Source organism: Equus przewalskii, unplaced genomic scaffold (genome assembly GCF_037783145.1).
Source record: "Equus przewalskii isolate Varuska unplaced genomic scaffold, EquPr2 contig_R2136, whole genome shotgun sequence".
NCBI lineage: Eukaryota > Metazoa > Chordata > Mammalia > Perissodactyla > Equidae > Equus > Equus przewalskii.
Window position 1 is genome coordinate 72,920 of NW_027228736.1, and position 27,135 is coordinate 100,054.

The 27,135-nt window shown below is 55.4% G+C and overlaps 1 long non-coding RNA gene across 1 annotated transcript; it reads right to left on the reverse strand.

Moving 5' to 3' along the window:
- Window positions 1–3,389: 3,389 nt before the first annotated feature.
- LOC139081416 (uncharacterized) lies at window positions 3,390–8,135 on the reverse strand. The gene is made up of 2 exons (XR_011536507.1): window positions 7,535–8,135; window positions 3,390–4,257 (listed from the first exon to the last, which is right to left on the reverse strand). It is a non-coding gene; the product is annotated as an uncharacterized lncRNA (long non-coding RNA).
- Between the last annotated feature and the right edge of the window lie 19,000 nt (window positions 8,136–27,135).

Genomic DNA, 27,135 nt, shown 5'->3' on the forward strand with positions numbered 1-27,135 from the left:
ACTTGGCGAACACTCCGGTATCACCTGCCGGGCATGCTGGAACCACCTCTCAGAGGTGCCAGAACCACATGCCGGACACTCCGGAATCACCTGCCGGGCATGCCGGAACCACCTGCCGGACATGCCGGAACCACCGGATCGACTCGCCGGAACCATTGCCGGACATGCAAAATCACCTGCCGGCTATGCCAGAACCACTTGGGGAACACTCCGGAATCACCTGCCGGGCATGGCGGAACCACCTCTCAGACATGCCGGAACCACATGCCAATGACACCGGAAGCACCTGCCGAGCACGACAGAACCACCTGCTCGACTCGCCAAAACGACCTGGTGGACACGCCTAAATCACATTGCGGCTACGCCACAACCATTTGGTGAACACTTCGGAATCACCTGCCGGGCTGGCTGGAACCACCTGCCTGTCACGCCAACATCACCTGCCAGCTATGCCAGAACCACTTGGCGGACACCATGGAAACACCTGTCGGGCCAGCCGGAACCACCTATCAGACGTGCCAGAACCATGTGCCTGACACTCCGGAATCACCTGCCGGGCATGCCGGAACCACCTCTCAGAGGTGCCAGAACCACATGCCGGACACTCCGGAATCACCTGCCGGGCATGCCGGAAACATCTCTCAGACGTGCCAGAACCATGTTCCGGACACGCCGGTACCACCTGCTGGACACGCCAAAATCACCTGCCGGCTACGCCAGAACCACACGGCAGACACTCCGGAATCACCTGCCGGACTGGCTGGAACCACCTGCCGGTCACGCCAACATGACCTTTCAGCTACGCCAGAACCACTTGGCGGACACTCCGGAAACACCTCTCCGGCCGGCCGGAACCACCTCTCAGACGTGCCAGAACCATGTGCCTGACATGCCAGAACCACACCCCAAACAGACCGAAACCGCCTGCCAGACCCGCCTGAACCACCTGCTGAACAAGCCGGAACCACCTACTCGACTCGCTGGAACCACCTACCTGAAACGCTAAAATCACCTGCCGGGTATGCCTCAACCACTTGGTGGACACTCCGGAATCATCTGCCGGACATGCCAGAACCAGCTCTCAGACACACCAGAACCACGTGCCAGACACGCCGGAAGCACCTGCTGAGCATGCCTGAGCCAAATGCTCGACTTGCAAGAAACACCTGCCAGACACGCCAAAATCACCTGCCGGGTACGCCAGAACCACGTGGCGGACACTCCGGAATCACCTGTCGGGCATGCCGGAACCAGCTCTCAGACGTGCCAGAACCTCGTGCCGGTCACCCCAGAACCTTCTGCCGGACACGCCGGAACCACCGGCTCGACTCGCCGGAACCACCGCCGGACATGCAAAATGACCTGCCGGCTACGCCAGAACCACTTGGCAAACACTCCGGAATCACCTGTCGGGCATGCCGGAACCGCCTCTCAGACTTGCCAGAACCATGTTCCGGACACGCCGGTACCACCGTCCGAGTATGCCGGAACCACCTGATCCACTCCCCAGAAACACCTGCTGGACACACCAGAATCACCTGCCGACTACGCCAGAACTGCCGGGGTCCCGCCCCGGCGGAGTCCAGGTTCCTGAGGGATGGACGGCGTCGGCGCGATGAGGGAGGGGGAAAATAAAGGGGACGTGAGACTTGGGTTGGTGTTAGCAAGTCCGACTTTACTGTGCACAAGTGTCGTTTATATATTTTTCAGGATTAGTACAGAAATAGTTTTACAAATATTCTCAGAGAGATAAGGAAGTAAGAAACGAGCACAAGAATATTTATTAGCATTCCATTCTATAGAGCATAAGGTTAATGATCGTCTTCTCTGCAATTAACTAGTGTTTGTTGTCTCTAAGCTAAAGGAGATAGGTACCTAGGCGTCTGTTGTAATTCATGGTAAAGTTAAATCAAAGAGAGAAGGTCCAGGCCTCCGGACAGGGCAGCAGCCCGTCTGGTTACATCCTGGTGGAGCCATCCCTGCCTCCCTCAATCATTTACGCCATTAGTGTAGATGGTTAATGGGAACAAAAGGTGACTCCAGGGTGTCTTATCCCCAGGGCTATCTGCATTCTCAGCGGGCAGTTAAACATCTTTACTTTTTCGCGCCCTTTAGGGGGTGGAAGCATTCCTTTGTCTCTTAGATTGTAGAACTAACGGTCCCTTAAATACACTGCCGGAGAAAGTATCATATTGTTAGTAAAGTAAAGGGCTGAAAAGCTAAGCTAAACTATAAATCTTCAAGAATAAAAAAGAGAAATAAGTATACACATAACCTTGATAGAAAGCATGCATATAATTCAGAAAATATCGGGGGTGTTGGCCGGCCATTCTTCACCGAGGGGCATTCTTGCACCCCTCGGCCCTTCTACTCACCAATTATTTATTGTTTATTGCTTTTAGGAGAAAACCTCTATAACATTTTAACAGAAAGCAGAAGGTCAAGAATAATATATAGATACTTCTTGATCATCCAATTAACCAGCAAACTTAGAAGGACGATGCATATGTATATTTAGACAAAGAACTGGAGGGAGAAGGAAACATTAACCAGATGGAGGCCATAAACCTAATTCGACATCTTATCTGGGCAGGATTCCTTTCTGATTGTCTCACATGGGACTGTGTGCTCCTCCATTAATTAACTGAAAAATATCTTGAAAGTTACCTGCAGGTGGTCACATTCTCTTACTGTATCTAATTTTCCCGGGAGGTAGTGCCTCCCAAGCAGCCACCCAAAGGAGTGAAAACTGGAGGTTAAGAAAGGAAAAGGAATGAAGGGCAGTTAAAAGCAGCACAGGTTTCAGAAATATGTGAGGGGCTGGCCGGTTATTCTTCACCAAGGGGCGACCCTGCACCCCTCAGCGTTAATCGGCTGGACCCTGTCAAACAGCCGATCAAATGATGTAGCCACGGCTCCCAGCATCTCCCCCTTTTTTACTTTTTAAGGCCAACAGATGTAATTCTGCTGAAACCCGACTTATAGTGTTGAATATTAACTTGAGAAAGACTGGAAAAAGGCAAAGACAAATCATTAGAGCACCAATGGCGACAGCAATATTAACAATAAAGGAGCTCCAATTTTTCTCCCCTACAAAAGAGGTCAGAGAGGTGAAAAAGTTGGTGGCCACTTCAGAAGCAGAAAAGGATTCTTTAGCCTGATTAATATTATTAATTTGTCTATGTAAGTCACAAATGTCTAGACTAAAGTCTGAATGGTTCCATATTCCCTGGATATGATTTTTAATTTTCTCCCAGGAGTGTAGAGATTGATTTACCTTAAGAGGAGTCCCACAGATCCATCTATAGGACACATAACATCGCAAGGCCAGTTTAACCTTCAAATTTGTAAGTTCTTGTCCTATCTGTAATATTGCCTCTTCCAGAGCGTTTCCTTTGCCTCCAGTTTTTCGTCTATTATTTCTTGGGTAGTTAGGGCAAGAGTGGTATTCTTAGAAAGATCGTCTACATAAGAGGCAGTATGTATTTGTTTAGTCAGCGCTACAGCAGATACAGTGAGAGAGGTTGCTAATGCAATCAAGGCTGAGATACCCAATATTAAAGCAGAGATAAACCGGCGGGGGCGCTGTAAAAGATCAGTAGCCTGTTTCAAAGTAAGCAATCCAACATCATCATACCAAGGTCCAGACAGGTGAACAGGCAGCATGAGGCAGGGGGGTTGTTGTAATACGATTACAGCTTGTACCTCTACATCAGGGCTCAAACAATTAGTTAAAAATACAATCTGGACAGGAGATATCATAACAAGAATTATTAAAAGAGATAGACATAGCAAAACTGTGTACAGGAAAGGCCAAGAAAACATAAGGGGCCAGGACACAGGCCTTAACCTTATACAACTGTGATCCTGTTGGTCTAATCAGTACAACATTGTGTAAAGCGGCTATGGCCTGCAACAAGTGTGGTTGAATTTTGCCAGAGTCAGTAGAAAGAATAGGAGGGCGGAGGCGAGTGCGGACGGGGAGCCAGACGTTTAGAAGGTTTCTCGCGGAGTGAAAGTCGTCTCATCTGGGCTACTGGGGGAGATTCATCATCTATCTTGACTCGGAAGCTGGGGCTCGTCTGCCTTGGTGGAGGTGGGGGCAGAGGCTGCTTGCGGTACATGTCGAATCAGATGATCAGGAATCCACCAAGGAGATGAAGTGTCCTGTGGAAATATGCAAGCATATCCTCGACCGATAGTTAAGAGAATATCAGGACCTTTCCACTGTCCTGTAAGCAGGTCCTTCCATTTGACCTGTAGTAAAATATTTTGTTTATTATCATTCCAATGTCTCATCATAGGTGACTCACCATGAAAATCTAAATTGAGAAAATTTATCACAAACAGAGCATGACTTAGTAAAAGACGGGGAGAGCTATATTTGAGCTCTCCTCCTTGTAATTTTTCCAATTGTTGTTTTGGGGGGCTCAGATAGCGAGGAAAAGACAAATGTTTCAATTTTGTTTATAAATTGCTGTAAGTCATAGTTCTTTAAGAGAATAGAGAAAAAGATTTTCTTAACTCTGGAAAAAAGCAAAATATTAAAAATCAGTAATATCTCAATTAAAAAGTCATAAAAATTATAATCATCCCTATCAGTTTATTCTGTCCTGTGTAATTGGTTCTTGATCTTAATCTTCTGTCAGCAGTTTGTGAGGTCATCAGTTTCTCTGTTGGAGTTCTGTAATTTTTACCCAGTTTAGTTTTACAATCTGAGCGTTTATTAGAAACCTGTATTCTAGAGTGTTAGAGTCCTTTCCATGAATTTTCCTGAAGATGAGACATATTTGCAAAAGCAAAAAGTAGAGTAAAACAATAACTGACTGTAAACAATAAAAGACTTAAAAATGATGATTGACAGAGAAACTTGGTTATCTCTGTGATATACAACACCTTAAACTAATAATTAGAATTATGGCTGATAGCCAGGATACATCAGAATTTAGGCATGTATATAATTTCTAAAACACTTATATCAGTAACATTTACCCACATACTACCAACCAAGAAAGATTATTATCACTTTATCTGACAATGTTTCCCATGTAACTTTAGACCAAATAAGCCTGATTAGTTTAGAATTAACAAAACAGATTTGTCTTTTAGGTAGAGTTAGAAACCATTTGTTCCCAATAATGATGTTTAGATTACCCACAAGAACTTTGAGACATTAGACAAACAGCTATCATTTAAAGTTATTATGCTGACAAATTTCTAACAGACAACATGAACTTATTTGACTAGGAAACCCAGGCTGCATATTTGCATATGCAGTGCTAACTCTGAGGACATATCCAAACATTTCAATCAAACCAACAAACTTAAGTTTTCATTAACCAAAGGTTAATCCATATCATCTTAAAAGACAGTGGGTTAATTTCTATTGTATTTAGAATTTATGTGAGCGCTTAATTTAAGCCAATTAAACAGAACTCTTAGTATTGGCCATATCACCCGGAGGTAAAAATATCACACACATATAGACACACAGACACAGAGCCTTCACACCTATTGTTTTAAAAATCACTGCCATCAATCAGGTAATGAGTCAATCTCCAAGAGAGGGCACCCCACTTGGTTGCCAGGGTGATCAGGCCCGGAAACCAGGGGGGGCGCTCCCAGAGGTGGAGCCTATGATATTTTAAAGATTTCTTTGTCTCTCAACTGCAAAGCTCAAAAGGAGCCAAAAATGGTCACTGTAACTTTAAGAGAGAGGAAAGAAAAGGGTCCATTACCTTGCAAATCTCCTGAGCCTAGGGCAGCGTTCTACTTGTTCTGCCTGTGGGATTCCTATAGCAAGGGGTGATGGGGGCATCCCCCTGCATGTATCTCTTGTCCCCCTGCATGCATCTCTTGTATACCTTCCCTATTATGCCTGGCAGTCATAAGTGCCTGGTGAATGATTCCCAGGATAAAAGGATAGAGAAAAACAGTGAGGAACTTTCCGCCAGTCTGGGGGACATTCTACCCAATTGCAGCCTGGAGCCATTCTCCCAAGAAGGGGTTCCCACACTCAACCAAAGGTTAGAGTTTGGTACTTTCCTTGAACTGGAGTCCCGATTGGGACTTTTCCCGCAGTTCAGAGTATGGTCAGGTGCCAGAGGGAGGGGTCCCATTCCAGCCTTAGGAAAAGAAACCTTCCACGGGAGTCTTGGAGATTGGCGGCCGTCCTAATGACTTAAGTGGCCGACCCGTGCCCATTTAAAATTTGTCTATTAGAGATAGAGTCAGGAAGGAATGGATTAACTCATTTTCCATCACCCTCAGGCTTAAGGTACTGATTCTCTTCAGGCTGAATGCCACAATTTGCCCCATAGAGTAGCCATGGGCAGCAAAAGTGGATTCATACAGCTGTCCAAGAAGGTTCCCGATGGAGCAGTGAATTTAGATCCATCCTTGAAAAAGAGAAAGTCACAAGGAAAAAATAGGGCACTTACCAGAACTTGAGCTCACAAGCCGATGAAGCAAGTCCACCAGAAATGATGCAGGGTTGGTGAGCCGAGGAGTCGAGAGAAAGATTTCCTGGGCTCTCAAGATTTGGTGGCAGTGCTCTTTTATTTAGAGAATAGCGTGGAATAGCATGGGGACAGGACCCATGGGCAGGCAGAGCTGCTGCGTGGTGACAGGACCCACGGCCAGAACTTAACAGGTCTTGCTCTTATAATGTTGCACAAGGAAGTATTCCCAGTTAGACATTTTAAAACATACTTAGGCAAAGTTGATATAACCTCTTTATAAAGAAAATCAGCTTCTAAGTTGTGTTCCCACTATCATCCAGGTTTCCAAATTAACAGTTTCCTCTTCGGGGAACCAGGGACATTGTTCTTGTAAAAATGTAGGAATGTAGAAATCTGTCCCAAAGAGGCTTTTATGTCTCTTTTTTGCAAGCATACATGTTATTATTTCTATACAGAGCCTTCTTTCTTTAGACTCAGTATGGCCCAAAACTTCTCAAAAGTTCTTAATACTTCTTATTCTTCCTAACCTTATTTCACTCTCCCTTTCCGGAGAGGGACTAAAACTTCTCTATTATTATTATTATTATTATTATTATTTTTATTTTTTTATTTCACTCTCCCTTTCTAGAGAGGGGCAAAAACTTCTCAATTATTATTATTATTATTATTATTATTTATTTCACTCTCCCTTTCTAGAGAGGGGCAAAAACTTCTCTATTATTATTATTATTATTATTATTATTATTATTATTTTTATTTCACTCTCCCTTTCTAGAGAGGGGCAAAAAACTTCTCAATTATTATTATTATTATTATTATTATTATTTTTATTTCACTCTCCCTTTCTAGAGAGGGGCAAAAACTTCTCAATTATTATTATTATTATTATTATTATTATTATTATTATTTCACTCTCCCTTTCTAGAGAGGGGCAAAAACTTCTCAAAGTTCTTAACACCTACTACCATTCTGTCCTTTCCTCACTCTCCCTTTGGCAGAGAGGGGCTAAAGGGGGCTCTTCTTTCCAGCCCTGGGTAGGATCCTATCCGTCCCGAGAAGTGGGGGGAACTTACCCTTCAGGTCCCTGTTCGGGCGCCACTTGCCGGGGTCCCGCCCCGGCGGAGTCCAGGTTCCTGAGGGATGGACGGCGTCGGCGCGATGAGGGAGGGGGAAAATAAAGGGGACGTGAGACTTGGGTTGGTGTTAGCAAGTCCGACTTTACTGTGCACAAGTGTCGTTTATATATTTTTCAGGATTAGTACAGAAATAGTTTTACAAATATTCTCAGAGAGATAAGGAAGTAAGAAACGAGCACAAGAATATTTATTAGCATTCCATTCTATAGAGCATAAGGTTAATGATCGTCTTCTCTGCAATTAACTAGTGTTTGTTGTCTCTAAGCTAAAGGAGATAGGTACCTAGGCGTCTGTTGTAATTCATGGTAAAGTTAAATCAAAGAGAGAAGGTCCAGGCCTCCGGACAGGGCAGCAGCCCGTCTGGTTACATCCTGGTGGAGCCATCCCTGCCTCCCTCAATCATTTACGCCATTAGTGTAGATGGTTAATGGGAACAAAAGGTGACTCCAGGGTGTCTTATCCCCAGGGCTATCTGCATTCTCAGCGGGCAGTTAAACATCTTTACTTTTTCGCGCCCTTTAGGGGGTGGAAGCATTCCTTTGTCTCTTAGATTGTAGAACTAACGGTCCCTTAAATACACTGCCGGAGAAAGTATCATATTGTTAGTAAAGTAAAGGGCTGAAAAGCTAAGCTAAACTATAAATCTTCAAGAATAAAAAAGAGAAATAAGTATACACATAACCTTGATAGAAAGCATGCATATAATTCAGAAAATATCGGGGGTGTTGGCCGGCCATTCTTCACCGAGGGGCATTCTTGCACCCCTCGGCCCTTCTACTCACCAATTATTTATTGTTTATTGCTTTTAGGAGAAAACCTCTATAACATTTTAACAGAAAGCAGAAGGTCAAGAATAATATATAGATACTTCTTGATCATCCAATTAACCAGCAAACTTAGAAGGACGATGCATATGTATATTTAGACAAAGAACTGGAGGGAGAAGGAAACATTAACCAGATGGAGGCCATAAACCTAATTCGACATCTTATCTGGGCAGGATTCCTTTCTGATTGTCTCACATGGGACTGTGTGCTCCTCCATTAATTAACTGAAAAATATCTTGAAAGTTACCTGCAGGTGGTCACATTCTCTTACTGTATCTAATTTTCCCGGGAGGTAGTGCCTCCCAAGCAGCCACCCAAAGGAGTGAAAACTGGAGGTTAAGAAAGGAAAAGGAATGAAGGGCAGTTAAAAGCAGCACAGGTTTCAGAACTATGTGAGGGGCTGGCCGGTTATTCTTCACCAAGGGGCGACCCTGCACCCCTCAGCGTTAATCGGCTGGACCCTGTCAAACAGCCGATCAAATGATGTAGCCACGGCTCCCAGCACAGAACCACTCGGCAGACACTCCGGAACCACCTGCCGGGCATGCCGGAACCACCTGTCAGAGGTGCCAGAACCACATGCCGGACACTCCGGAATCACCTGCCGGGCATGCCGGAACCACCTCTCAGAGGTGCCAGAACCACATGCCGGACACTCCGGAATCACCTGCCGGGCATGCCGGAACCATCTCTCAGACGTGCCAGAACCATGTTCCGGACACGCTGCTACCACCTGCCGACCTCGCCGGAACCACCTGCTGGACACGCCAAAATCACCTGCCAGCTATGCCAGAACCACACGGCAGACACTCCGGCATCGCCTGCCGGGCTGGCTGGAACCACCTGCCGGTCACGCCAACATCACCTTTCAGCTAAGCCAGAACCACTTGGCGGACACTCCGGAAACACCTCTCCGGCCGGCCGGAACCACCTCTCAGACGTGCCAGAACCATGTGCCTGAGATGCCGGAACCACTCCCCGAACAGACCGAAACCACCTGCCAGACGCGCCTGAACCCCCTGGCGAGCACGCCTGATCCACCTGCTCAACTAGCCGGAACCAACTTCCTGACACGCCAAAATCTCCTGCCAGGTACGCCACAGCCATTTGGTGAACTCTTCGGAATCACCTGCCGGGCTGGCTCCAGAACCACTCGACAGACACTCCAGAACCACCTGCCGGGCATGCCGGAACCACCTCTCAGACATAACGGAAGCACCTGCCGAGCACGCCAGAACCACCTGCTCGACTCGCCAAAACCACCCGCTGGACACACAAAATCACCTGCCGGCTACGCCAGAACCACGTGGCGGACACTCCGGAATCACCTGTCGGGCATGCCGGAACCAACTCTCAGACGTGCCAGAACCTCGTGCCGGTCACCCCAGCACCACCTGCCGGACACGCCGGAACCACCGGGTCGACTCGCCGGAACCTCCGCCGGACATGCAAAATGACCTGCCGGCTACGCCAGAACCACTTGGCGAACACTCCGGAATCACCTGTCGGCGATGCCGGAACCGCCTCTCAGACTTGCCAGAACCATGTTCCGGACACGCCGGTACCACCTGCCGAGCTAGCCGGAACCACCTGCTGGACACGCCAAAATCACCTGTCGGCTACGCCAGAACCACGCGGCAGATACTCCGGAATCACCTGCGGGGCTGGCTGGAACCACCTGTCGGTCACACCAACATCACCTTTCAGCTACGCCGGAACCACTTGGCGGACACTCCGGAAACACTTGTCGAGGCCGGCCGGAACTACCTCTCAGACGTGCCAGAACCATGTGCCTGAGTTGCCGGAACCACTCCCCGAACAGACCGAAACCACCTGCCAGACCCGCCTGAACCCCCTGGCGAGCACGCCTGATCCACCTGCTCAACTAGCCCGAACCACCTTCCTGACACGCCAAAATCACCTGCCAGGTCTACCAGAACCACTTGGTGGACACTCCGGAATCATCTGCCGGACATGCCAGAACCAGCTCTCAGACACACCAGAACCACGTGCCAGAGACGCCGGAAGCACCAGCAGAGCATGCCTGAGCCACCTGCTCGACTCGCAAGAAACAACTGTCGGACGTGCCAAAATCACCTGCCGGGTACTCCAGAAACACTTGGCAGACGCTCCGGAATCACCTGTCAGGCGTGCCGTAACCACCTCTCAGACTTGCCAGAACCATGGTCTGGACACGGCGGTACCACCTGACGAGTATGCCGGAACCAGCTGATCCACTCCCCAGAACCACCTAGTGGACACGCCAAAATCAACGGCCGGCTACGCCGGAACCACCGGCTCGACTCACCGGAACCACCGCCGGACATGCAAAATGACCTGCCGGCTATGCCAGAACCACTTGGGGAACACTCCGGAATCACCTGCCGGGCATGGCGGAACCACCTCTCAGACATTCCGGAACCACATGCCAATGAAACCGGAAGCACCTGCCGAGCACGCCAGAACCACCTGCTCGACTCGCCAAAACCACCTGCTGGACACGCCAAAATCACCTGCCGGCTACGCCAGAACCACTCGGCAGACACTCCGGAATCACCTGCCGGGCTGGCTGGAACCACCTGCCGGTCACGCCAACATCACCTTTCAGCTACGCCAGAACCACTTGGCGGACACTCCGGAAACACCTGCCGGGCAAGCCGGAACCATCTCTCAGACGTGCCAGAACCATGTTCCGGACGTGCCGGTACCACCTGCTCGACTCGCCAAAACCACCTGCTGGACACTCTAAAATCATCTGCCGGCTACGCCAGAACCACGCGGCAGACAGTCCGGAATCACCTGACGATCTGGCTGGAACCACCTGCCGGTCACACCAACATCACCTGCCAGCTATGCCAGAACCACTTGGCGGACACCATGGAAACACCTGTCGGGCCGGCCGGAACCACCTATCAGACGTGCCAGAACCATGTGCCTGAGATGCAGGAACCACACCCCGAAGAGACCGAAACCACCTGCCAGACCCGCCTGAACCACCTGCCGAGCACGCCGGAACCACCTACTCGACTCGCCGGAACCACCTACCTGACACGCTAAAATCACCTTCCGGGTATTCCACAACCACTTTGTGGACACTCCGGAAGCATCTGCCGGACATGCCTGAAGCAGCTCTCAGACACACCAGAACCACGTGCCAGACACGCCAGAAGCACCTGCTGAGCATGCCTGAGCCAAATGCTCGACTTGCAAGAAACACCTGCCAGACATGCCAAAATCACATGCTGGGTACGCCAGAACCACGTGGCGGACACTCCGGAATCACCTGTCGGGCATGCCGGAACCAACTCTCAGACGTGCCAGAACCTCGTGCCGGTCAGGCCAGAACCACCTACCGGACAGACAGGAAACACCTGCTGGATACGCCGCAACCACAGGCTCGACTCGCCGGAACCACCGCCAGACAGGCAAAATGACCTGCCGGCTACGCCAGAACCACGTGGCGAACACTCCGGAATCACCTGTCGGGCATGCCGGAACCACCTCTCAGACTTGCCAGAACCATGTTCCGGACACGCCGGTACCACCTGCCGAGTATGCCGGAACCACCAGATCCACTCCCCACAACCACCTGCTGGACACGCCAGAATCACCTGCCGGCTACACCAGAATCGCTCGGCAGACACTCCGGAACCACCTGCCGGTCATGCTGGAACCACCTCTCAGAGGTGCCGGAACCACATGCCGGACACTCCGGAATCACCTGCCGGGCATGCCGGAACCATCTCTCAGACTTGCCAGAACCAAGTTCCGGACATGCCGGAACCACCTGCCGAGCTCGCCGGAACCACCTGCTGGACACGCCAAAATCAACTGCAGGCTATGCCAGAACCACTCGGCAGACACTCGGGAATCACATTCCAGGCATTCCGGAACCACCTCTCAGAGGTGTGAGAACCAAATGCCGGACACTGCGGTATCACCTGCCGGGCATGGAGGAACCACCTCTCAGAGGTGCCAGAACCACATGCCGGACACTCCGGAATCACCTGCCGGGCATGCCGGAACCACCTACCGGACATGCCGGAACCACCGGCTCAACTCGCCGGAACCACTGCCGGACATGCAAAATCACCTGCCGGCTACGCCAGAACCACTTGGCGAACACTCCGGAATCACCTGCCGGGCATGGCTGAACCACCTCTCAGACATGCCGGAACCACTTCTCAGAGGTGCCAGAACCACATGCCGGACACTCCGGAATCACCTGCCGGGCATGCCGGAACCATCTCTCAGACTTGCCAGAACCATGTTCCGGACATGCCGGAACCACCTGCCGAGCTCGCCGGAACGACCTGCTGGACACGCCAAAATCACCTGCCGGCTACGCCAGAACCACTCGGCAGACACTCGTGAATCACATTCCAGGCATTCCGGAACCACCTCTCAGAGGTGTGAGAACCAAATGCCGGACACTCCGGTACCACCTGCCGGGCATGCCGGAACCACCTCTCAGAGGTGCCAGAACCACATGCCGGACACTCCGGAATCACCTGCCGGGCATGCCGGAACCACCTGCGGGACATGCCGGAACCACCGGCTCGACTCGCCGGAACCACTGCCGGACATGCAAAATCACCTGCCGGCTACGCCAGAACCACTTGGCGAACACTCCGGAATCACCTGCCGGGCATGGCGGAACCACCTCTGAGACCTGCCGGAACCACATGCCAATGACACCGGAAGCACCTGCCGAGCACGCCAGAACCACCTGCTCGACTCGCCAAAACCCCCTCTGGACACGCCAAAATCACCTGCCGGCTACGCCACAACCATTTGGTGAACTCTATGGAATGACCTGCCGGCCTGTCTCCAGAACCACTCGGCAGACACTCCGGAACCACCTGCCGGGCATGCCGGAACCACCTCTCAGACATGCCGGAACCACATGCCAATGACACCGGAAGCACCTGCCTTGCACGCCACAACCACCTGCTCGACTCGCCAAAACCACCTGCTGGACTCGCCAAAATCACCTGCCGGCTACGCCACAACCATTTGGTCAAGTGTTCGGAATCACCTGCCGGGCTTGCTGGAACCACCTGCCGGTCACGCCAACATCACCTTCCAGCTATGCCAGAACCAGTTGGCAGACACCATGGAAACACCTTTCGGGCCGGCCGGAACCACCTCTCAGACGTGCCAGAACCATGAGCCTGAGATGCCGGAACCACTCCCCGAACAGAGCGAAACCACCTGCCAGACCCGCCTGAACCCCCTGGCGAGCACGCCTGATCCACCTGCTCAACTGGCCGCAACAAACTTCCTGACACGCCAAAATCACCTGCCAGGTCTACCAGAACCACTTGGTGGACACTCCGGAATCATCTGCCGGACATGCCAGAACCAGCTCTCAGACACACCAGAACCACGTGCCAGAGACGCCGGAAGCACCAGCTGAGCATGCCTCAGCCACCTGCTAGACTCGCAAGATACACCTGTCGGACATGCCAAAATCACCTGCAGGGTACGCCAGAAACACTTGGCGGACGCTCCGGAATCACCTGTCGGGCGTGCCGGAACCACCTCTCAGACTTGCCAGAACCATGTTCTGGACACGCCGGTACCACCTGCCGAGTATGCCGGAACCAGCTGATCCACTCCCCAGAACGACCTAGTGGACACGCCAAAATCAACTGCCGGCTACGCCAGAACCTCTCGGCAGACACTCCGGAATCACAGGCCAGGCATGCCGGAACCACCTCTCAGAGGTGCCAGAACCACATGCCGGACACTCCGGAATCACCTGCCGGGCATGCCGGAACCATCTCTCAGACTTGCCAGAACCATGTTCCGGACTTGCCGGAACCACTTGCCGAGCTCGCCGGAACCACCTGCTGGACACGCCAAAATCACCTGCCGGCTACGCCAGAACCACTCGGCAGACACTCGGGAATCACATGCCAGGCATTCCGGAACCACCTCTCAGAGGTGTGAGAACCAAATGCTGGACAATCCGGTATCATCTGCCGGGCATGCCGGAACCACCTCTCAGAGGTGCCAGAACCACATGCCGGACACTCCGGAATCACCTGCCGGGCATGCCGGAACCACATGCCGGACATGTCGGAACCACCAGCTCGACTCGCCGGAACCATTGCCGGACATGCAAAATCACCTGCGAGCTACGCCAGAACCACTTGGCGAACACTCCGGAATCACCTGCCGGGCATGGCGGAACCACCTCTGAGACATGCCGGAACCACATGCCAATGACACCGGAAGCACCTGCCGAGCACGCCGGAACAACCTGCTCGACTCGTCAAAACCACCTGCTGGACACGCCAAAATCACCTGCCGGCTACGCCACAACCATTTGGAGAAGTCTTCGGAATCACCTGCCGGGCTTGCTGGAACCACCTGCCGGTCACGCCAACATCACTTGCCAGCTATGCCAGAACCACTTGGCGGACACCATGGAAACACCTGTCGGGCCGGCCGGAACCACCTCTCAGACGTGCCCGAACCATGTGCCTGAGATGCCGGAACCACACCCAGAACAGACCGAAACCACCTGCCAGACCCGCCTGAACCACCTGCCGAGCACGCCGGAACCACCTACTCGACTCGCCGGAACCACATACCTGACACGTTAAAATCACCTTCCGGGTATGCCACAACCACTTGGTGGACATCCGGAATCGTCTGCCGGACATGCCTGAACCAGCTCTCAGACACACCAGAACCACGTGCCAGACACGCCAGAAGCACCTGCTGAGCATGCCTGAGCCAAATGCTCGACTTGCAAGAAACACCTGCCAGACACGCCAAAATCACCTGCCGGGTACGCCAGAACCACGTGGCGGACTGGCGGAATCACCTGTCGGGTATGCCGGAACCAACACTCAGACGTGCCAGTACCTCGTGCCGGTCACGCCAGAACCACCTGCCGGACAGACAGGAAACACCTGCTGGATACGCCGCAACCACCGGCTCGACTCGCCGCAACCACCGCCGGACATGCAAAATGACCTGCCGGCTACGCCAGAACCACTTGGCGAACACTCCGGAATCACCTGTCGGGCACGCCGGAACCAACTCTCAGACTTTCCAGAACCTTGCTCCAGACACGCCGGTACCACCTGCCGAGTATGCCGGAACCACTTGATCCACTCCCCAGAACCACCTGCTGGATACGCCAGAATCACCTGCCGGCTACTCCAGAACCACTCTGCGGACACTCCGTTATCACCTGCCGGGCATGCCGGAACCACCTCTCAGATGTGCCAGAACCACATGCCGGACACTCCGGAATCACCTGCCGGGCATGCCGGAACCACCTGCTGGACATGCTGGAACCACCGGCTCGACTCGCCAGAACCACTGCCGGACATGCAAAATCACCTGCCGGCTACGCCAGAACCACATGGCGAACACTCCGGAATCACCTGTCTGGCATGCCAGAACCACATCTCAGAATTGCCAGAACCATGTTCCGGACACGCCGGTACCACCTGCCGAGTATGCCGGAATCACCTGATCCACACCCCAGAACCACCTGCTGGATACGCCAGAATCACCTGCCGGCTACGCCAGAAGCACTCGGCAGACACTCCGTAACCAACTGCCGGGCATGCCGGAACCACCTCTCAGAGGTGCCAGAACCACATGCCGGACACTCCGGAATCACCTCCCGGGCATGCCGGAACCATCTCTCAGACGTGCCAGAACAATGTTCCGGACATGCCGGAACCACCTGCCGAGCTCGCCGGAACCACATGCTGGACACGCCAAAATCACCTGCCGGCTACGCCAGAACCACTCGGCAGACACTCGGGAATCACATGCCGGGCGTTCCGGAACCACCTCTCACAGGTGCCAGAACCAAATTCTGGACACTCCGGTATCACCTGCCGGGCATGCCGGAACCACCTCTCAGAGATGCCAGAAGCACATGACGGACACTCCGGAATCACCTGCAGGGCATGCCGGAACCATCTCTCAGACGTGCCAGAACCATGTTCCGGACATGCCGGAACCAGCTGCCAAGCTCGCCGGAACCACCTGCTGGACACGCCAAAATCATCTGCGGGCTACGCCAGAACGACTCGGCAGACATTCCGGAATCACATGCCGGGCTGGCTGGAACCACCTGCCGGTCACGCCAACATCACCTTTCAGCTACGCCAGAACCACTTGGCGGACACTCCGGAAACACCTCTCCGGCCGGCCAGAACCACCTCTCAGACGTGCCAGAACCATGTGCCTGAGATGGCGGAACCACTCCCCGAACTGACCGAAACCACCTGCGAGAAACGCCTGAACCCCCTGGCGAGCACGCCTCATCCACCTGCTCAACTAGCCGGAACGAACTTCCTGACACGCCAAAATAACCTGCCGGCTACGCCACAACCATTTGGTGAACTCTTCGGAATCACCTGCCGGGCTGGCTCCAGAACCACTCGGCAGACACTCCGGAACCACCTGCCGGGCATGCCGGAACCACCTCTCAGAGGTGCCAGAACCACATGCCGGACACTCCGGAATCACCTGCCGGGCATGCCGGAACCACCTGCCGGACATGCCGGAACCACCGGCTCGACTCGCAGGAACCATTGCCGGACATGCAAAATCACCTGCCGGCTATGCCAGAACCACTTGGGGAACACTCCGGAATCACCTGCCGGGCATGGTTGGAACCACCTGCCGGTCACGCCAACATCACCTTTCAGCTACGCCGGAACCACTTGGCGGACACTCCGGAAACACCTCTCCGGCCGGCTGGAACCACCTCTCACACGTGCCAGAACCATGTGCCTGAGATGCCGGAACCACCCCCTGAACAGACCGAAACCACCTGCCAGACGCGCCTGAAGCCCCTGGCGAGCACGCCTGATCCACCTGCTCAACTAGCCGTAACCAACTTCCTGACACGCCAAAATCACCTGCCGGCTACGCCACAACCATTTGGTGAACTCTTCGGAATCACCTGCTGGCCTGGCTCCAGAACCACTCGGCAGACACTCCGGAACCACCTGCCGGGCATGCCGGAACCACCTCTCAGACATGCCGGAACCGCATGCCAATGACACCGGAAGCACCTGCCGAGCACGCCAGAACCACCTGCTCGACTCGCCAAAACCACCTGCTGGACACGCCAAAATCACCTGCCGGCTACGCCACAACCATTTGGTGAACTCTTCGGAATCACCTGCCGGGCTTGCTGGAACCACCTGCCGGTCACGCCAACATCACCTGCCAGCTATGCCAGAACGACTTGGCAGACACCATGGAAACACCTGTCGGGCCGGCCGGAACCACCTCTCAGACGTGCCAGAACCATGAGCCTGAGATGCCAGAACCACTCCCCGACAGACGGAAACCACCTGCCAGACCCGCCTGAACCCCCGGGCAAGCACGCCTGATCCACCTGCTCAACTAGCCGGAACCAACTTCCTGACACGCCAAAATCACCTGCCAGTTATACAAGAACCACTTGGTGGACACTCCGGAATCATCTGCCGGACATGCCAGAACCAGCTCTCAGACACACCAGAACCACGTGCCAGAGACGCCGGAAGCACCAGCTGAGCATGCCTGAGCCACCTGCTCGACTCGCAAGATACACCTGTCGGACATGCCAAAACCACCTGCAGGGAACGCCAGAAACACTTGGCGGACGCTCCGGAATCACCTGTCGGGCGTGCCGGAACCACCTCTCAGACTTGCCAGAACCATGTTCTGGACACGCCGGTACCAGCTGCCGAGTATGCCGGAACCAGCTGATCCACTCCCCAGAACCACTAGTGGACACGCCAAAATCAACTGCCGGCTACGCCAGAACCACTCGGCAGACACTCCGGAATCACAGGCCAGGCATTCCGGAACCACCTCTCAGAGGTGCCAGAACCAAATGCCGGACACTCCGGTATCACCTGCCGGGCATGCCGGAACCACCTCTCAGAGGTTCCAGAACCACATGCCGGACACTCCGGAATCACCTGCAGGGCATGCTGGAACCACGTGCTGGACATGCCGGAACCACCTGCCGGACATGCCGGACCCACCGGCTCGACTCGCCGGAACCATTGCTGGACATGCAAAATCACCTGCCGGCTACGCCAGAACCACTTGGGGATCACTCCGGAATCACCTGCCGGGCATGGCGGAACCACCTCTCAGACATGCCGGAACCACATGCCAATGACACCGGAAGCACCTGCCGAGCACGCCAGAACCACCTGCTCGACTCACCAAAACCATCTGCTGGACACGCCAAAATCACCTGCAGGCTACGCCAGAACCACTCGGCAGACACTCCGGAATCACATGCCAGGCATTCCGGAACCACCTCTCAGAGGTGCCAGAACCAAATGCCAGATACTCCGGAATCACCTGCCGGGCATGCCGGAACCACCTGCCGGACATGCCGGAACACCGGCTCGACTCGCCGGAACCACCTACCTGACACGCTAAAATCACCTTCCGGGTATGCCACAACCACTTGGTGGACACTCCGGAATCATCTGCCGGACATGCCAGAACCAGCTCTCAGACACACCAGAACCACGTGCCAGACACGCCGGAAGCACCTGCTGAGCATGCCTGAGCCAAATGCTCGACTTGCAAGAAACACCTGCCAGACACGCCAAAATCACCTGCCGGGTACGCCAGAACCACGTGGCGGACACTCCGGAATCACCTGTCGGGCATGCCGGAACCAACTCTCAGACGTGCCAGAACCTCGTGCCGGTCACGCCAGAACCACCTGCCGGACAGACCATAAACAACTGCTGGATACGCTGGAACCACCGGCTCGACTCGCCGGAACCACCGCCGGACATGCAAAATGACCTGCCGGCTACGCCAGAACCACTTGGCGAACACTCCGGAATCACCTGTCGGGCATGCCGGAACCACCTCTCAGACTTGCCAGAACCATGTTCCGGACACGCCGGTACCACCTGACGGTTATGCCAGAACCACCTGATCCACTCCCCAGAACCACCTGCTGGATACGCCAGAATCACCTGCCGGCTACTCGAGAACCACTCGGCAGACCCTCCGCAACCAACTGCCGGGCATGCCGGAACCACCTCTCAGAGGTGCCAGAACCACATGCCGGACACTCCGGAATCACCTGCCGGGCATTCCGGAACCATCTCTCAGACTTGCCAGAACCATGTTCCGGACATGCCGGAACCACCTGCCGAGCTCGCCGGAACCACCTGCTGGACACGCCAAAATCACCTGCCGGCTACGCCAGAACCAATCGGCAGACACTTGGGAATCACATGCCAGGCATTCCGGAACCAGCTCTCAGAGGTGCCAGAACCACTTGGCGAACACTCCGGAATCACCTGTCGGGCATGGCGGAACCACATCTAAGACATGCCGGAACCACATGCCAATGACACCGGAAGCACCTGCCGAGCATGCCAGAACCACATGCTCGACTGGCCAAAACCACCTGCTGGACACGCCAAAATCACCTGCCGGCTACGCCAGAACCACTCGGCAGACACTCTGGAACCACCTGCCGGGCATGCCGGAACCACCTCTCAGAGGTGCCAGAACCACATGCCGGCCGCTCCGGAATCACCTGCCGGGCATGCCGGAACCACCTCTCAGAGGTGCCAGAACCACATGCCGGACACTCCGGAATCACCTGCCGGGCATGACGGAACCATCTCTCAGACGTGCCAGAACCATGTTCTGGACATGCTGGTACCACCTGCCGAGCTCGCCGGAACCACATGCAGTACACGCCAAAATCACCTGCCAGCTACGCCAGAACCACACGGCAGACACTCCGGAATCACCTGCCGGGCTGGCTGGAACCACCTGCTGGTCACGCCAACATCACCTTTCAGCTACGACAGAACCACTTGGCGGACACTCTGGGAACACCTCTCCGGCCAGCCGGAAACACCTCTCAGACGTGCCAGAACCATGTGCCTGAGATCCCGGAACCACTCCCCGAACAGACCGAAACCACCTGCCAGACGCGCCTGAACCCCCTGGCGAGCACGCCTGATCCACCTGCTCAACTAGCCGGAACCAACTTCCTGAAACGCCAAAATCACCTGCTGGCTACGCCACAACCATTTGGTGAACTCTTCGGAATCACCTGCCGGCCTGGCTCCAGAACCACTCGGCAGACACTCCGGAACCACCTGACGGGCATGCCGGAACCACCTCTCAGACATGCCGGAACCACATGACAATGACACCGGAAGCACCTGCCAAGCACGCCAGAACCACCTGCTCGACTCGCCAAAACCACCTGCTGGACTCGCCAAAATCACCTGCCGGCTACGCCACAACCATTTGGTGAACACTTCGGAATCACCTGCCGGGCTGGCTGGAACCACCTGCCGGTCACGCCAACATCACCTGCCAGCTATGCCAGAACCACTTGGCGGACACCATGGAAACACCTGTCGGGCCGGCCGGAACCACCTATCAGACGTGCCAGAACCATGTGCCTGAGATGCCAGAACCACACCCCGAACAGACCGAAACCACCTGCCAGACCCGCCTGAACCACCTGCTGAGCACGCCGGAACCACCGGCTCGAGTCGCCGGAACCACCGCCGGACATGCAAAATGACCTGCCGGCTATGCCAGAACCACTTGGCGAACACTCCGGAATCACCTGTCCGGCATGCCGGAACCACCTCTCAGACTTGCCAGAACCATGTTCCGGACACGCCGGTACCACCTGCCGAGTATGCCGGAACCACCTGATCCACTCCCTAGAACCACCTGCTGGACACGCCAGAATCACCTGCCTACTACGCCAGAACCATTCGGCAGACACTCCGGAACCACCTGCCGGGCATGCCGGAGCCACCTCTCAGAGGTGCCAGAACCACATGCCGGACACTCCGGAATCACCTGCCGGGGATGCCGGAACCACCTCTCAGAGGTGCCAGAACCACATGCCGGACACTCCCTAATCACCTGCTGCGCATGCCGGAACCATCTCTCAGACGTGCCAGAACCATGTTCCGGACACGCTGGTACCACCTAGCGAGCTCGCCGGAACCACCTGCTGGACACGCCAAAATCACCTGCCAGCTACGCCAGAACCACACGGCAGACACCATGGAAACACCTGTCGGGCCGGCGGGAACCACCTCTCAGACGTGCCAGAACCATGAGCCTGAGATGCCGGAACCACTCCCCGAACAGACCGAAACCACCTGCCAGACCCGCGTGAACCCATTGGCGAGCACGCCTGATCCACCTGCTCAACTAGCCGGAACCAACTTCCTGACACGCCAAAATCATCTGCCAGGTATACAAGAACCACTTGGTGGACACTCCGGAATCATCTGCCGGAGATGACAGAACCAGCTCTCAGACACACCAGAACCACGTGCCAGAGACGCCGGAAGCACCAGCTGAGCATGCCTCAGCCACCTGCTCGACTCGCAAGATACACCTGTCGGATATGCCAAAATCACCTGCCGGGTACGCCAGAAACACTTGGCGGACGCTCCGGAATCAACTGTTGGGCGTGCCGGAACCACCTCTCAGACTTGCCAGAACCATGTTCTGGACACACCGGTACCACCTGCCGAGTATGCCGGAACCAGCTGATCCACACCCCAGAACCACCTAGTGAACACGCCAAAATCAACTGCCGGCTACACCAGAACCACTCGGCAGACACTCCGGAATCACAGGCCAGGCATTCCGGAACCACCTCTCAGAGGTGCCAGAACCAAATGCCGGACACTCCGGTATCACCTGCCGGGCATGCCGGAACCACCTCTCAGAGGTGCCAGAACCACATGCCGGACACTCCTGAATCACCTGCCGGGCATGCCGGAACCACGTGCTGGACATGCCGGAACCACCTGCTGAACATGCCGGAACCACCTGCCGGACATTCCGGAACCACCGGCGCGACTCGCCGGAAGCATTGCCGGACATGCAAAATCACCTGCTGGCTACGCCAGAACCACTTGGCGAACACTCCAGAATCAACTGTCAGGCATGCCGGAACCACCTCTCAGACTTGCCAGAACCATGTTCCTGACACGCCGGTACCACCTGCCGTGCATGCCGGAACCACATCTCAGAGGTGCCAGAACCACCTGCCGGACACGCCGGAACCACAGGCTCCACTCGCCGGAACCACCGTCGGACATGCAAAATGACCTGCTGGCTACGCCAGAACCACTTGGCGAACACTCCGGAATCAACTGTCGGGCATGCCGGAACCACCTCTCAGACTTGCCAGAACAATGTTCCTGACACGCCGGTACCACCTGCCGGGCATGCCGGAACCACCTCTCAGAGGTGCCAGAACCACCTGCCGGACACGCCGGAACCACAGGCTCCACTCGCCGGAACCACCGTCGGACATGCAAAATGACCTGCTGGCTACGCCAGAACCACTTGGCGAACACTCCGGAATCAACTGTCGGGCATGCCGGAACCACCTCTCAGACTTGCCAGAACCATGTTCCGGACACGCCGGTACCACCTGCCGAGTATGCCGGAACCACCTGATCCAATCCCCAGAACCACCTGCTGGACACGCCAGAATCACCTGCCAGGTATACCACAACCACTTGGTGGACACTCCGGAATCATCTGCCAGACATGCCAGAACCAGCTCTCAGAGACACCAGAACCACGTGCCAGAGACGCCGGACGCACCAGCTGAGCATGCCTGAGCCACCTGTTCGACTCGCAAGAAACACCTGTCGGACATGCCAAAATCACCTGCCGGGTACGCCAGAAACACTTGGCGGACGCTCCGGAATCACCTGTCGGGCGTGCCGGAACCACCTCTCAGACTTGCCAGAACCATGTTCTGGACACGCCGGTACCACCTGCCGAGTAAGCCGGAACCAGCTGATCAACTCCCCAGAACCACCTAGTGGACACGCCAAAATCAACCTCCGGGTATGCCAGAACCACGTGGCGGACTCTCCGGAATCACCTGCCGGGCATGCCAGAACCACCTGTCAGAGGTGCCAGAACCACATGCCGGACAGTCCGGAATCACCTGCCGGGCATGCTGGAAGCACCTGCTGGACATGCTGGAATCACCTGCCGGACATGCCGGAACCACCGGCTCGACTCGCCGGAACCATTGCCGGACATGCAAAATCACCTGCCGGCTATGCCAGAACCACTTGGGGAACACTCCGGAATCACCTGCCGGGCATGGCGGAACCACCTCTCAGACATGCCGGAACCGCATGCCAATGACACCGGAAGCACCTGCCGAGCACGCCAGAACCACCTGCTCGACTCACCAAAACCACCCGCTGGACACGCCAAAATCACCTGCCGGCTACGCCAGAACCACTCGGCAGACACTCCGGAATCGTCTGCCGGGCTGGCTGGAACCACCTCTCAGAGGTGCCAGAACTACATGCCGGACACTCCCGAATCACCTGCCGGGCATGCCGGAACCATTTCTCAGACGTGCCAGAACCATGTTCCGGACACGCTGGTACCACCTGCCGAGCTCGCCGGAACCACCTGCTGGACACGCCAAAATCACCTGCCGGCTACGCCAGAACCATGCGGCAAACACTCCGGAATCACCTGACGGGCTGGCTGGAACCACCTGCCGGTCACGCCAACATCACCTTTCAGCTACGCCAGAACCACTTGGCGGACACTCCGGAAACACCTGTCGGGCCGGCCGGAACCTCCTCTCAGACATGCCAGAACCATGTGCCTGAGATGCCGGAACCACTCCCCGAACAGACCGAAACCACCTGCCAGACCCGCCTGAACCCCCTGGCGAGCACGCCTGATCCACCTGCTCAACTAGCCGGAAGCACCTTCCTGACACGCCAAAATCACCTGCCGGCTATGCCACAACCATTTGGTGAACTCTTCGGAATCACCTGCAGGGCTGGCTCCAGAACCACTCGGCAGACTCTCCGGAACCACCTCTCAGACATGCCGGAACCACATGCCGGGCATGCCGGAACCACCTGCCGGACATGCCGGAACCACCGGCTCGACTCGCCGGAACCATTGCCGGACATGCAAAATCACCTGCCGGCTACGCCAGAACCACTTGGCGAACACTCCGGAATCACCTGCCGGGCATGGCGGAACCACCTCTCAGACATGCCGGAACCACATGGCAATGACACCGGAAGCACCTGCCGAGCACGCCAGAACCACCTGCTCGACTCGCCAAAACCACCTGCTGGACACACCAAAATCATCTGCCGGCTACGCCACAACCATTAGGTGAACTCTTCGGAATCACCTGCCGGGCTGGCTGGAACCACCTGCCGGTCACGCCAACATCACCTGCCAGCTATGCCAGAACCACTTGGCGGACACCATGGAAACACCTGTCGGGCCGGCCGGAACCACCTATCAGACGTGCCAGAACCATGTGCCTGAGATGCCGGAACCACACCCCGAACAACCGAAACCACCTGCCAGACCCGCCTGAACCACCTGCCGAGCACGCCGGAACCACATACTCGATTCGCCGGAACCACCTACCTGACACGCTAAAATCACCTGCCGGGTATGCCACAACCACTTGGTGGACACTCCGGAATCATCTCCCGGACATGCCAGAACCAGCTCTCAGACACACCAGAACCAAGTGCCGGACATGCCGGAAGCACCTGCTGAGCATACCTGAGCAAAATGCTCGACTTGCAAGAAACACCTGCCAGACACGCCAAAATCACCTGCCGGGTACGCCAGAACCACGTGACGGACTCTCTGGAATCACCTGTCGGGCATGCCGGAACCAACTCTCAGACGTGCCAGAACCTCGTGCCGGTCACGCCAGAACCACCTGCCGGACAGACCGGAAACAACTGCTGGATACGCCGGAACCACCGTCTCGACTCGCCAGAACCACTGCCGGACATGCAAAATCACCTGCCGGCTACGCCAGAACCACTTGGCGAACACTCCGGTATCACCTGCCGGGCATGCCGGAACCACCTCTCAGATGTGCCAGAACCACATGCCGGACACTCCGGAATCACCTGCCGGGCATGCCGGAACCATCTCTCAGACTAGCCAGAACCATGTTCCGGACATGCCGGAACCACCTGCCGAGCTCGCCGGAACCACCTGCTGGACACGCCAAAATCACCTGCCGGCTACGCCAGAACCACTCGGCAGACACTCGGGAATCACATGCCAGGCATTCCGGAACCACCTCTCAGAGGTGTGAGAACCAAATGCCGGACACTCCGGAATCACCTGCCGGGCATGCTGGAACCACTTGCCGGACATGCCGGAACCACCAGCTCGACTCGCCAGAACCATTGCCGGACATGCAAAATCACCTGCCGGCTACGCCAGAACCACTTGGCGAACACTCCGGTATCACATGCCGGGCATGCCGGAACCACCTCTCAGAGGTGCCAGAACCACATGCCGGACACTCCGGAATCACCAGCCGTGCATGCCGGAACCACCTGCCGGACATGCCGGAACCACCGTCTCGACTCGCCGGAACCATTGCCGGACATGCAAAATCACCTGCCGGCTACGCCAGAACCACTTGGGGATCACTCCGGAATCACCTGCCGGGCATGGCGGAACCACCTCTCAGACATGCCGGAACCACATGCCAATGACACCGGAAGCACCTGCCGAGCAAGCCAGAACCACCTGCTCGACTCGCCACAACCACCTTCTGGACACGCCAAAATCACCTGCCGGCTACGCCAGAACCACTCGGCAGAAACCCGGAATCACATGCCAGGCTTTCCGGAACCACCTCTCAGAGGTGCCAGAACCAAATGCCGGAGACTCCGGTATCACCTGCCGGGCATGCCAGAACCACCTCTCAGAGGTGCCAGAACCACATGCCGGACACTCCGGAATCACCTGCCGGGCATGCCGGAACCACCTGCCGGACATGCCGGAACCACCGGCTCGACTCGCCGGAACCATTGCCGGACATGCAAAATCACCTGCCGGCTACGCCAGAACCACTTGGCGAACACTCCGGAATCACCTGCCGGGCATGGCGGAACCACCTCTCAGACATGCCGGAACCACATGCCAATGACACCGGAAGCACCTGCCGAGCACGCCAGAACCACCTGCTCGACTCGCCAAAACCACCTGCTGGACACGCCAAAATCACTTGCCGGCTACGCAAGAACCACTCGGCAGACACTCCGGAACCACCTGCCGGGCATGCCGGAACCACCTTCAGAGGTGCCAGAACCACATGCCGGACACTCCGGAATCACCTGCCGGGTATGCCGGAACCATCTCTCAGACTTGCCAGAACCATGTTCCGGACATTCCGGAACCACCTGCCGAGCTCGCTGGAACCACCTGTTGGACATGCGAAAATCACCTGCCGGCTACACCAGAACCACTTGGCAGACACTCGGGAATCACATGCCAGGCATTCCGGAACCACCTCTCAGAGGTGTGAGATGCAAATGCCGGACACTCCGGTACCACCTGCCGGGCATGCCGGAACCACCTCTCAGAGGTGCCAGAACCACATGCCGGACACTCCGGAATCACCTGCCGGGCATGCCGGAACCACCTCTCAGAGCTGCCAGAACCACATGCCGGACACTCCGGAATCACCTGCCGGGCATGCCGGAACCATCTCTCAGACGTGCCAGAACCATGTTCCGGACATGCTGGTACCACCTGCCGAGCTCGCCGGAACCACATGCTGGACACGCCAAAATCACCTGCCAGCTACGCCAGAACCACATGGCAGACACTCCGGAATCACCTGCCGGGCTGGCTGGAACC